Source organism: Mauremys mutica, unplaced genomic scaffold (assembly GCF_020497125.1).
Source record: "Mauremys mutica isolate MM-2020 ecotype Southern unplaced genomic scaffold, ASM2049712v1 000922F_np12_obj, whole genome shotgun sequence".
Classification (NCBI taxonomy): Eukaryota; Metazoa; Chordata; order Testudines; family Geoemydidae; genus Mauremys; species Mauremys mutica.
The window spans coordinates 1-12,578 of record NW_025423074.1 but is presented as its reverse complement, the minus strand read 5'-3'; the positions used below and the strand labels follow the sequence as shown (position 1 = coordinate 12,578).

The 12,578-nt window shown below is 51.6% G+C and overlaps 2 non-coding genes across 2 annotated transcripts; one reads left to right on the top strand and one right to left on the bottom strand.

The window, feature by feature from the left end:
* Window positions 1-8,775: 8,775 nt before the first annotated feature.
* TRNAK-UUU lies at window positions 8,776-8,848 on the top strand. The gene has a single exon. It is a non-coding gene; the product is annotated as a tRNA-Lys (tRNA).
* A 2,654-nt stretch (window positions 8,849-11,502) lies between these two features.
* TRNAS-GCU lies at window positions 11,503-11,584 on the bottom strand. Its single transcript has one exon. It is a non-coding gene; the product is annotated as a tRNA-Ser (tRNA).
* Window positions 11,585-12,578: the final 994 nt, after the last annotated feature.

Below are 12,578 nucleotides of genomic sequence, written 5' to 3'. Positions count from 1 at the left end.
TAGAGCAAAATAAACCAAAAACATGCAAGTCTAAGCCTAATACAGTACAAAACTCAATACAGATACAATCTCACCGTCAGAGATGTTCCAATAAGCTTCTTTTGCAGACTAGACTTATTTCTTGTCTGGGCCCAATCTTTTCACCTAGTATAGTCCTTGTTCCAGCTCAGGTGGTAGCTAGGGGATTTCTCATGACTGCAGCCACCTTTCTTCTGTTCCACCCCCTTATACAGATTTGGTACAAGGCAGGAATCTTTTGTCTCTCTCCTGGGGAAAAGCCCCAGGTTTAAGATGGATTCCTGTACCAGGTCACATGTCCAGTGAGATCCCCCAAGCCTTCATTCTTCCTGGCCTGACTCACAGATGGTGCAGGACAGAGCCATCTCCAGTCAATTGTCCTGGTTAATGGGAGCCATCAAGAGTCCAAACCACTATTAATGGCCCACACTTTGCATCATTACAACAGGACCTCAGAGTTCTAGTTCATATTTCTAGTTTCAGATCCAAGAATGATCGGTTCATACCAAATAGGATGAACACACACAATAGACAATAAGCTTTGTAATGATACTGTACAAGAGACCTTTTGCAGGAAGCATGTTCCAGTTACATTATATTCACAGGTTTCAGAGTAGCAGCCATGTTAGTCTGTTTCCGCAAAAAGAACAGGAGTACTTGTGGCACCTTAGAGACTAACAAATTTATTTCAGCATAAGCTTTCGTGGGCTACAGCTCACTTCTTCGGATGGCAGAAGTACTCCTATTATATTCACACTCATTAGCATATTTTCATAAAATCCTATGGAGTGCAAGGTCACAGCAGGGAAAGGGTTTTACTACGGCACCTGGGAGCAGTTGAGTTTCATGTTCAGGCTGTGGTATGAGTTCCTCCAGGTTTCTCGTAAGCACACAGGGACCTTAGCGGGTGCTCTTGATACAGGAATGGCCCCGACACGATAAAGTGATGGGAATTGCATTTTCCTTTTTTATTTTTGTATTTCCAATGATATTTCTGTTTGTGATTTCGTTTTGCTTTGTATAACTGTGTTTTCTCCTGGATTTGATATTTAACTAAAAAAAGAATAAGGCCTCAGGGCGCCGGATGGAGGAGCAGGCTGGGGCCAGGACTGCTAAGAGAGCGAGAGTAGCAGGTTTTCTGTATTGTTTCTGGCCCCCATTTTCATGACTAGTTTCTCTGATGCATGAAATTTGTTTTTTGTAAGTGTGAGCCTGGCTAGCTCAGTTAGTAAAGCATCAGACTTTTAGTCTGAGGGTCCAAGGTTTGAGTCCCTGATCAGGTGAAAAGAGAACCATTCCCATCAAAATTAAAGAAGGCATCTCTCCAGGATGTTGTTTGACATCACCTTCTTTTCACTAGGAAGGGCCATATACTGCCTGGGACTGAAGGGGAAACTTCCTCACATGCCCACTGGTGCCTCAGTCTGGATTAAGAAAGGCCTCTGGGAGCTGCAGCAAACTGCTGCATGACAACTTGCTGAGCAAGTGCAGGGCTGACCTGCACATGCTCATCCTCAGCAGAGGTCTGGGGGCCTCCTTAGGCTCAGTCTGAACAGAGGTCAATGTACCACTGGGTGAGACAGGCCAATTTTAGGGAGCTTCCTCTGAAGGTGAGCAACTGTCCCCAGAACTTACTGACAGGAGCTTTAACGTATTTGCAAATGTGCACGGCCGGCATGTGCAGAGCAAAGGCTGCTGGGGGCACTGTGTCAGGCTCTGGCACCGCTTGAGACAATGGACCATCTTCAGCCACCAGGTAACCCAGGATCTAAGGCAGGAATGGGGTGAGGAAACAAGTCAAGCTGAGCAAGGCAGGCAAAAATTCATCTCGCCTTCGTGGGCGCTCGCAATGATACCCTTTTTGTGTGCCAGGGCTGACAAAAACCTCCCAGACAGAGAAGCAGCAGGCCAAAAAAGCAGCAGGGTTATTCTATCTGCTACCCAAGATCCATAAACCTGGAAATCCTGGATGCCCCATCATCTCAGGCAATGGCACCCTGACAGCAGGATTGTCTGGCCCATAACTATTTCAGATTTGGGGACAATGTATACCTTCAAGTCAGCTGCACTGCTATGGGTACACGCATAGCTCCACACTATGCCAACATTTTTATGGCTGACTTAGAACAACGCTTCCTCAGCTCCAGTCCCCTAACGCCCCTACTCTACTTGCGCTACACTGATGACATCTTCATCATCTGGACCCATGGAAAAGAAAACCCTTGAGGAATTCCACCATGAGTTCAACAATTTCCATCCCACCATCAACCTCAGCCTGCACCAGTCCACACCAGAGATCCACTTCCTGGACACTACGGTGCTAATAAGCGAATGGTCACATAAACACCACCCTATACCGGAAACCTACTGACCGTTATACTTACCTACATGCCTCCAGCTTTCACCAGAGCACACCACACAATCCATTTTCTACAGCCAAGCTCTAAAATACAACCGCATTTGCTCCAACCCCTCACACAGAGACAAACACCTACAAGATCTCTATCAAGCATTCTTACAACTACAATACCCACGTGCTGAAGTGAAGAAACAGATTGACAGAGCCAGAAGAGTACCCAGAAGCCACCTACTACAGAACAGGCCCAACAAAGAAAGTAACAGAACCCACTAGCCGTCACCTTCAGCCCCCAACTAAAACCTCTCCAGCACATCGTCAAGGATCTACAACCTATCCTGAAGGACGATCCCTCACTCTCACAGACCTTGGGAGACAGGCCAGTCCTTGCTTACAGACAGCCCCACAACCTGAAGCAAATACTTACCAGCAACCACACAACAAAAACACTAACCCAGGAACCCATCCTTGCAACAAAGCCCATTGCCAACTCTGTCCACATATCTATTCAGGGGACACTATCATAGGACCTAATCACATCAGCCACACTATCAGAGGCTCATTCACCTGCACATCTACCAATGTGATATATGCTATTATGTGCCAGCAATGCCCCTCTGCCATGTAGATTGGCCAAACCAGACAGTCTCTACGTAAAACAATAAATGGACACAAATCACATGTCAAGAATTATAATATTAAAAAACCAGTTGGAGAACACTTCAGTTTCTCTGGTCACTCATTTACAGACCTAAAAGTTGTAATATTACAACAAATAACCTTCAAAAACAGACTCCCACGAGAGATTGCTGAATTGGAATTAATTTGCAAACTGGACACCATTAAATTAGGCTTGAATAAAGACTGGGAGTGGATAGGTCATTACACAAAGTCAAACTATTTCCCCATGTTTATTTGTCCCCCTACCATTACTCACACCTTCCTGTCAACTGTTGGAAATGGGCCATCCCAATTATCACTACAAAAGGTTTTTCCTCCTGCTGATAATAGCTCGCCTTAACTGTTCACTCTCGTTATAGTGTGTATGGCAACACCCATTTTTTCATGTTCTCTGTGTATATATAAGCAGCAAAGAATCCTGTGGCACCTTATAGACTAACAGACATTTTCCAGTATGAGCTTTCATGGGTGAATACCCACTTTGTCAGATGCAAGTAGTGGAAATTTCCAGGGGCAGGTATATATATGCAAGCAAGAAGCAAGCTAGAGATAACGAGGTTAGTTCAATCAGGGAGGATGAGGCCCTGTTCTAGCAGTTGAAGTGTGAAAACCAAGGGAGGAGAAACTGGTTCTGTAGTTGGCAAGCCCTTCACAGTCTTTATTTAATCCTCAGGTGATGGTGCCAAACCCGCAGATGAACCGAAGCCCAGCAGCCCCCCCCCGAAGTCCGGTCCCGAAGCCCCCCTGCCGCAGGATGGCCACCCCAAGACCCACCACCGTGCAGCCAGGGAGGCTGAAGTGCTCTCCCAGAGGCCCCCGCACATCGCCATTCCCAACATCTGATTTGTGTCCATTCATCCCCCTCCTTAGAGATTGTCCAGCCCGGCCGATGCACACAGCAGAGGGGCATCGCCGGCACACGATGGCGTACATTACACTGGTGTAATGGTGATGATGGCGTACATTACAGATCCAGACTAACACGGCTACCCCTCTGATACTTGTGTATATATATATATATCTTCCTGCTGCATTTTCCACTGCATGCATCCGATGAAGTGGGTTTTAGCCCACAAAAGCTTATGCTCAAATAAATTTGTTAGTTTCTAAGGTGCCACAAGTACTCGTCTTTCTTTTTGCAGATAAATGAATGGAGGTTAAGTCCATGAATGGCTATTAGCCAGGCTGGGTAAGGAATGGTGTCCCTAGCCTCTGTTTGTCAGAGGGTGGAGATGGATGGCAGGAGAGAGATCACTTGCTCATTACCTGTTATGTTCAGTCCCTCTGGGGCACCTGGCATTGGCCACTGTTGGCAGACAGGATGCAGGGTTGGATGGACCTTTGGTCTGACCCAGTATGGCCATTCTTGCGTTCTTATGAAGGGAGGGGCAAAGTCCTCTAACAGAGTTTCTGTAGTGTAGTGGTTATCACATTTGCTTAACACGCGAAAGGTCCCTGGTTCAAAGCCAGGTAGAAACATGATGGCTTAATTTTCCGAGCTCCTACTGGCCTGTCCCTGCTGTTGTAGGAGCAGCAGTGATTTCTATGCTCAGAAGGTCTGTTATACTTCCCCTGCTCCAGCTTTTGTCTCCTCTCCCTCTCTGAATGCCTGTGAAGTGGCTTCCCCTTTCCCGCTCCCCCCTGGAATGCTCATGGGATGAATGTTCTGGTTGAAGAGCAGAAGAGCTCCCAGGTAGACAAGGTGTCTGGGACTCTAATTAGGCAGCGCTCACACACCCAGAGCATGGACACTGCCCAAAGTGGAGTGTGACCAACCAGATGCAGCCAAGTCATCTCTAGTCGCAGGCCATGAGGTGCAGGCCCTTAAAAGGGGAAGGGGCCCTGTGCTCAGGAGAGCACTCACAAGCTTGTACCTCCAGTGAATGCCCTTTGCCAGGACCGCCTGGCCAGTGGTTCTCTGCATTGTATTTCATTGTGCCTCAGGAAGAGTTACCTTCATCGCACCGTCCATAGCTGCGCTGTGGGACACTTACCTTGCAGAATCCTGACATCTCCAGTGCTGTGCCTGTCCTGGGAGCGTGAGTATGCGAGTGTGACCCCTCCCCACCCCCCGCTTATTTTGAGGTTAGCTGTCAGTATAATAAATGTGCTGCTTTCTGCCAAACTCTGGTGGGTCATTAGTCCTCCCTACGCTTACTAACTGGCCCAATTTTGGGTAACACCTGCGATAACCCCAACCCCTGCATGGCAGAAGGTGGTGAAATGAGCTGAGGAAAAAACCTTGGCATCAGCAGGGGAAAGCTAGAGGATCTTGGCTGGTCACCTTTTGAAGCCTTGTGGCTTGGTCTCCTCTGCCCTTGGAGGTTGGCCTATGGCGGCTGGCTCTTCCTGCTGGCCTCCTTTGCGTGAGTTGCCAAAGGAGGGAGTGAGGCAGGAATGGGGCAAAACAGGAAAGTCGAGCTGAGGAAGGCAGGGCAGAAACTAAGCGCCTCAGTGCAGCTAAGTGGGGTTAGTAGAGTGTCACCATTCGTTCTGCAAAGCCTGGGGAGGTGCGGTTGGCTACTGGGAGGTAGAATCCTGTGCCTGCCTCTTGGCTTCCCAGGGATGGCTACTTGCAGCCCAGGAGAAGGACAGTTCTGGGTGAAAGGAAAACAAGCAAAGCTATGGGAGGAAATTTGGGTGCGGGATGCTGGCTCTGCGCTGGGGGAGGGGGTTGTGGTGCAGGAGGAGTGGCGCTTACCCCGGGCAGTGCAGCTCCTAAAGTGACCAGTGCACACAACCCTGCGGCAGCAGCTCCCAGGTGGGCTGTGCCAGGGGGTCTCTGTGCGCCACTGCCTGCAGGCGCCGCTCCCAGAGCTCCCATTGGCTGCAGTTCCTGGCCAATGGGGGCTGTGGAGTTGGTACTCGGGGCAGGGGCAATGAATGGAGACACTCCCTCCGCCCCAGGGGATGCTGGGACATGCCGGCCATTTCTGGGAGCGGCACGGATGGATGGAGGCAGAGTGCACAGGGAGTCACCTCAGTGCTGCTGGCACATCTCTGCACACCCATTGGGGAGGGGAGCAGAGCTTGTCCATGTGCTGCCTGGGGTAGGGGCAGTGCACAGAGCTGCCTCCCCTCCCGGGTCTATTACAGGAGTGGGTGGGTGGGGACTTTGGGCCTGCAAGGTGCAGCAGGTCGGACTAGATGATCACACTGGTCCCTTCTGACCTTAAAGGCTCTGAGTCTAAAAGGGAGAGGGAAGTAAAGGAAGTTTTTTAAAAAAATAAACCAAACGTTGTAATACCAGGATAACTCCAACAGCTCATTGTATAGTCCTGCCCCTTTCTTCCTCCATTGTGTGTTGAATGACCTGCAGGACATTGATTCTCTCATTCCATTGCTAAACTGATACAATGTGACTGAAATTAAACCAATTCCCAAGGGAGAAAACATAACATCCCTGCATTGTCTGGGAATCAAACCCAGATCAACTGCTTAGAAGACAGCTGGGCTCACCACTATACCACCACTGCATCTGACAAAAGTGCCACTTATGCTTGTCCAATGAGGCTAGACCAGCATTGAGGAGATTTTCTGCCTGTTAAAATGTACTGGATTCTCATCACTAAAAAAAAAACCACCTCCATCTTCACTTGGGTTTGAACAATCAGCCTTTCAATTAGCCACCAAAGTTGTTAACCACAGGGTATGTCTACACTATGGGATTATTCCGATTTTACATAAACCGGTTTTTTGGAAACAGATTGTATAAAGTCGAGTGCACGCAGCCCCACTAAGCACATTAATTCGGTGGTGTGCGTCCATGTACTGAGGCTAGTTTTGATTTCCAGAGCGTTGCACTGTGGGTAGCTATCCCATAGCTATCCCATAGTTCCCGCAGTCTCTCCCGCCCATTGGAATTCTGGGTTGAGATCCGAATGACTGATGGGGCAAAAACAGTGTCGTGGGTGATTCTGGGCAAATGTCGTCAGTCAATCCTCCCTCCGTGAAAGCAACGGCAGAAAATCATTTTGCGCCCTTTTCCCTGGATTGCCCGGGCAGACGCCATAGCACGGCAACCATGGAGCCCGTTCAGCCTTTTTGTACTGTCACCGTATCTCTAGTGGATGGTGCTGACAGACACGGTACTGCAGCGCTACACAGCAGCATCCCCTTGCCTTTTGCAAGTTAGCAAAGATGGTTACCAGCCATACCGTCCCGTCTGCTGCTTTGCAAGTTATACTGTACCATCTGCTGCTGTCATGGGTGCTCCTGGCCAGCCTCGGTGAGGTCGGCTGGGGGCGCATGGGCAAAAATGGGAATGACTCCCTAGGTCATTCCCTTCTTTATGTTTTGTCTAAAGGGAGAGTCAGTCCTGTCTAGACTATCAGACAAGCCTACTAAAGAACCAAAGAGGCAAATGGCCGCTCCGGGTCAGAGCCCCAGACATCCCACAGTAATGATGAACTGCATGCCATTCTAGGGGGTGCCCCTGAAACAACCCCACCCGTTGCTTCCCTCCTCCTCCACCCCTCCTGGGCTACTGTGGCAGTTATCCCCCATTTGTGTGATGAAGTAATAAAGAATGCATGAATTTGAAACAACACTGACTTTATTGCCTCTGCAAGTAGAGCTCAAAGCGGGAGGGGCAGGCAGCCTCCAGCTGCTATGATATTCCAGGCAGGACTGAATCTCCTTTAGACAAAGCTTAAAGAAGAGAATGACCTGGGAGTCATTCCCGTTTTTGCCCAGGCACCCCCGGGCGACCTCACCGAGGCCAGCCAGGAGCACTCACGGGACGACGATGACGGATACCAGTCCTACTGTACCATGTGCCGTCCACAAGGGAAGGGAAGTGAAGGAGATGCTGCTGTGTAGCGCTGCAGCACCATGTCTGCCAGCAGCATCCAGTAGACATACAGTGACATTGCTTTCACGGGGGAATAGGGGGCGATGACATATACCCTGAACCACCCGCGACAATGTTTTTGACCCTTCAGGCTTTGGGAACTCAGCCAAGAATTCAAATGGTTTTCGGAGAGTGCGGGAACTGTGGGATAGCTACAGACGTCAGTCACCCCTCCCTCCATGAACGTCCATTTCATGCTTTGGCTTTCTGGTACGCTTGTCTCAGCTCCTTAAGTTTCAGCACTGTGTTGAGTCCCTGCTGTGGCCTCTGTCTATCATGGCCTTGGAGATTTTTTCAAATGCTTTGGCATTTCGTCTATTGGAACGGAGTTCTGATAGAACAGATTCATCTCCCCATACAGAGATCAGCTGCAGTATCTCCCGTACGGTCCATGCTGGAGCTCTTTTTTGATTCTGGGACTGCATGGTCACCTGTGCTGATCGGCGCTCCATGCTGGGCAAACAGGAAATGAAATTCAAAAGTTCGCGGGGCTTTTCCTGTCATCCTGGCTAGTGCATCCGAGTTCAGATTGCTGTCCAGAGCGGTCACAATGGTGTACTGTGGGATGGCACCTGGAGGCCAATACCATTGAATTGTGGCCACACTAACCCTAATCCGAAATAGCAATACCGATTTCAGCGCTACTCCCCTCGTTGGGGAGGAGTACAGATACTGGTATTAAGAGCCCTTTATATTGATATAAAGGGCTCCGTTGTGTGGATGGGTGCAGGGTTAATGTGATTTAACGCTGCTAAATTCGATATAAACTCGTAGGGCCAGAGAGAGCAGCAGGTTTCTCCTATTGTTTCCCGCTCTTGTTTTCTTGACTAGTTTCTCCTCTGCACCAACTTGCTCTTTTGCTTTATGAGCCTGGCTAGCTCAGTTGGCAGAGCATCAGACTTTTAATCTGAGGGTCCAGGGTTCAAGTTCCTGGTCAGGTAATAAGTTACTCACAAAGGTCTTAAACTGTCTTTCTCACATCCTCTTTGATGTTACTTTTTCTCTTCAGGATTTTCCCTTTTCTCAGAAGGGCCTTTTTGTGTGTGGGTTTGAAGGGGCAACTTCCTGACAGCCCCTCTGTCCTTGCATCCTGGAGGAATAAAGGCCTCTGGGCATAGAGCATGTTTCTCTCCTGCACACACACACACAGACAAACACACAGAATGTCCCTAAGGAAGTAGAATCACCTGCTGCCTTCCCCTTTCCTGCTGGATCCCCAAATGAAGATGCTCTTCTGCCTAAACTCATGTCTCCTCTTTTCCCAGTGCCCCTCAATCCCAACCCTCAGTCCCTCCTATGCTCACTGCTCCTCAGTCCCAACCAGAGCCTGCTCCTCTTCACCCTTCTCCTCTGTCCCAACTCACAGCCCCCTCCTATTCCCAGTGTCCCTCAATCCCAACCCACAGCTCCCTCCTTCCCTCCAGCAGCAGGTGCATCAGACCCCCTCAGGAAGATTTTCTTGCAAGGTTTCCTGTATGAGTCTGCATGTGGATTTTACAGTATGTTGGAAATATGTTGGGTTGCTTGCCGAAATGATCACTTGTGGCTGGTGTTGGATTCCCAGTCTCCATGTTATAGGGGCAGGAGAAATAAAGGGTTGTTATCCTTGTTGTGTGAATTGAGGGCAGCACAACTGTGCTTGGCAGAGCCCGATTGAGGGACTCACCCTCAATTCAATAGCACTTGCTAGGCAGGGGACAGGGGTTCCAAAGCCAAGTGCCAGTGCAGGCTCCCAGGCTAGGGCCGTGGGGTGGTAAATTTGCACTGTAGACATCTCAGTTCAAGCTCAATATTGGGCTCTGGGAGCCCTCAAGGTTGGGAGGGAGTTTAGCAGGGAAAAAAGGTAAAATGGCAGTGGAGTATTACCCTGGACTCAATGGCATTTCTCCATTGGTCTGTCTGCTTTGGGGCAGGGACAATAATACGTCCTGCTGCATTTGTTATTTCAAAGGGAGGTTTAGGATTTTCATTCTCACACACGGTGCACAAAGCAGGACTCAACCTTTGTCGTAAACTAAACGAGCTGGAAACTAAATGAGCTGCCCAAAGGTTCTGGCAGCTACAATGAGCCATTTGGTGTGAGAGCCCAGACCTGCCCCAGAGGGAGGGGGGTCAACCATGGGTGGCAGGTTATATCTGTGTGCGGTGCCTGGGCTCCAGGAATATTCATGCCGGGTGCCCTGCTCCAGCAATATTTGGAGCTGGGTCTCTCCCCCAGCCCTGCCTGGATCAGGCCCCGGCCCCCGCGGACCTCTCCCCCCCCCCCGCTGCATCCCTGCCTGGAGCAGGTCCCAGCCCCCGCCTGCCACCCCCCCCGCGTGTCCCTTCCCCCCCGCCGCGTCCCTGCCTGACAGAAAGCAGCGCGCGCCTCTCCCCTGCCTGCTCTGTGCTGCCGGAGGGTCCTAGCGCCTGCCCGCCACTAACGGCAAGGCAGGCTGCCCTTACCCTGCCCTCGCCCTGAGCCTCCCCAATGCTCCAAACCCTCATCCCCAGCCAGAGCCCTCATCCCGCTGCACCCTGATCCTAATTTCCCCGCACCCTGATCCTCAACCCCAGCCAGAGCCCTCACCCCCCCGCACCCTGATCCTCAGCCCCAGCCCTGTGTCCCCCCACATCATGAGCCCTCACCCCACACCCCAAACTCTGCCCTAGCCCTGAGCCTCCTTCTGCATCATGAACCCCTCATCCCCAAGCCCCAGCCAGAGTCTCCATCCCCCCACCCCCTAATCCTCTGCCCCAGCCCTGAGCCCCCCCCATCATGAACCCCTCATCCCCCCGCACCCTAATCCTCTGCCCCAGCCCAGTGCCCCCCCCACATCATGAACCCCTCATCCCCAGCCCCAACCCTCATCCCCCTGCACCCTGATCCTCTGCCCCAGCCCTGACCCCCCCCACAGCATGAACCCCCTCATCCTCAGCCCCACAGCCCTCACCCCACCCCCTCTGCCCCAGCCCTGTGCCCCCCCACAGCATGAACCCCTCATCCTCAGCCCCACAGCCCTCACCCCACCCCTCTGCCCTAGCCCTGTGCCCCACCACAGCATGAACCCCTCATCCTCAGCCCCACAGCCCTCATCCTGCACTCCCTCCTATCCCCAAACTCCCGCCCAGAGCGTGCACCACCTCCCCCTTTCTACACCCCCACCCCCAGCCCAGAGCCTGCACCCAAACTCCGTCCCAAAGCCTGCACCCCTCACTCCCTCCTGCACACACCACACCCAGCCCCAGCCCGGAGCTGCATCCAGCACCCAAACTAACTCCCTCCCAGAGCCTGCACCCTGCACCCCTCCTGCACCCTAATCCCCAGCCCAGGACCTGCACCCCAGACCTCCCCCCAAAACCCCGCCCAGAGCCTTAGGCAGGTGGGGGCAGAGTTTGGGGGTGGAGTTGGGGGGGGTTCTGGGCACCACCAAAATTTCTACAAGCTTGCCACCTTTTTTTTAAGAAATCTGGGATTTAGACATTTATTTAAAGCAAGGGAGTTGTGAGTTTCTGAGAAGGTTTTTGTTTGCAAGAAGCAACATTGTTTGATCTGTCATTGTACCAAAGGGGGAGAGGGTTGTCTATAAAGGGGGGGATGAAGACTAAATGCATCCGATGAGGATGGGATTCAAACCCATGCGTGCAGAGCACAATGGATTAGCAGTCCATCACCTTAACCACTCAGCCACCTCATCTGACCTGTCAAGAAAGAGACAGGAGGAGAAATCTAAGGCCAGCAGAGATAGGGACAATAAGGAGTTTTTAAATACTAAGTGAAAGCAGGGGCTGAATGAGCTCCCCCCTCACAATCTAGTGAAGAGCTGGGGGAAAGACTTCAGGAACAGACCGTGTTTGCATGGACACACCTACTCTGCCTAGCTATGCAGCATGATGGGGCCGCTTCCCCAAAATGACCAGTTTTGGCTGATGGTGGGTTACAAATCACTTTAGGATTGAATGGAATGAAATGTTATTATCTGTCCTGTATGAGTGAAGGGCAGCAGAACATACCTAGTCAGTCCTGATCGAGGGGTCGGTGGGTGAGGAATAGCTTTTACTGGACTTTGTAGAAGTGATTGAGAACGTCACCCTAACCCAGTGGTCCCCAAACATTTCACACTGTGCCCTCTTAGCCATGGCTGTGGCCCCTCGGAAGCCACGGTCAAGAACCGGGGCTGGGAGTGGGGCTGTTGCTTGCTGGGAAGAGGGGTGCGGACAGGGGTAAGGAGGTCGAGGCCGAGCTGGGAGCCAGAGGCCCAGGCTGAGGGTGGGGTTGGGGAAGAGCTGGGGCAGAGTGGGGCTGAGTGCTACTCCCTCCATGGGGGCTGGCTCAGGCCCTGAGGTGCCCCCATGAATGTTCCTCTGTGTCCCCCTAGGAGTCATGCCCCACATTTTGGGAACCACTGAACCCTACTCGCTAATCAGGGGCTAGTGATGCCAAAGCCCAGGGAAAGGGAGAACAAGTGCGGGGGCCCCCAGCACTGGAACCATGTGAAGGGGCTGCAGGAGAGGGGCAATGGCTGGTGGCCAGGGAGTGACGGGCAAAGGGGGCACCGGAGGGGGCAGGAGTGAGGGGTGAAGGAGGTGCAAGGGTGGGGAGTTCAGGAGCTAGCGGTAAAGGGGGAGTGGGGATCGTCCAGGGGCAATGGGGAAGTGCCAAAGTACAAGCTTTGCCCAGGGCACCATTTC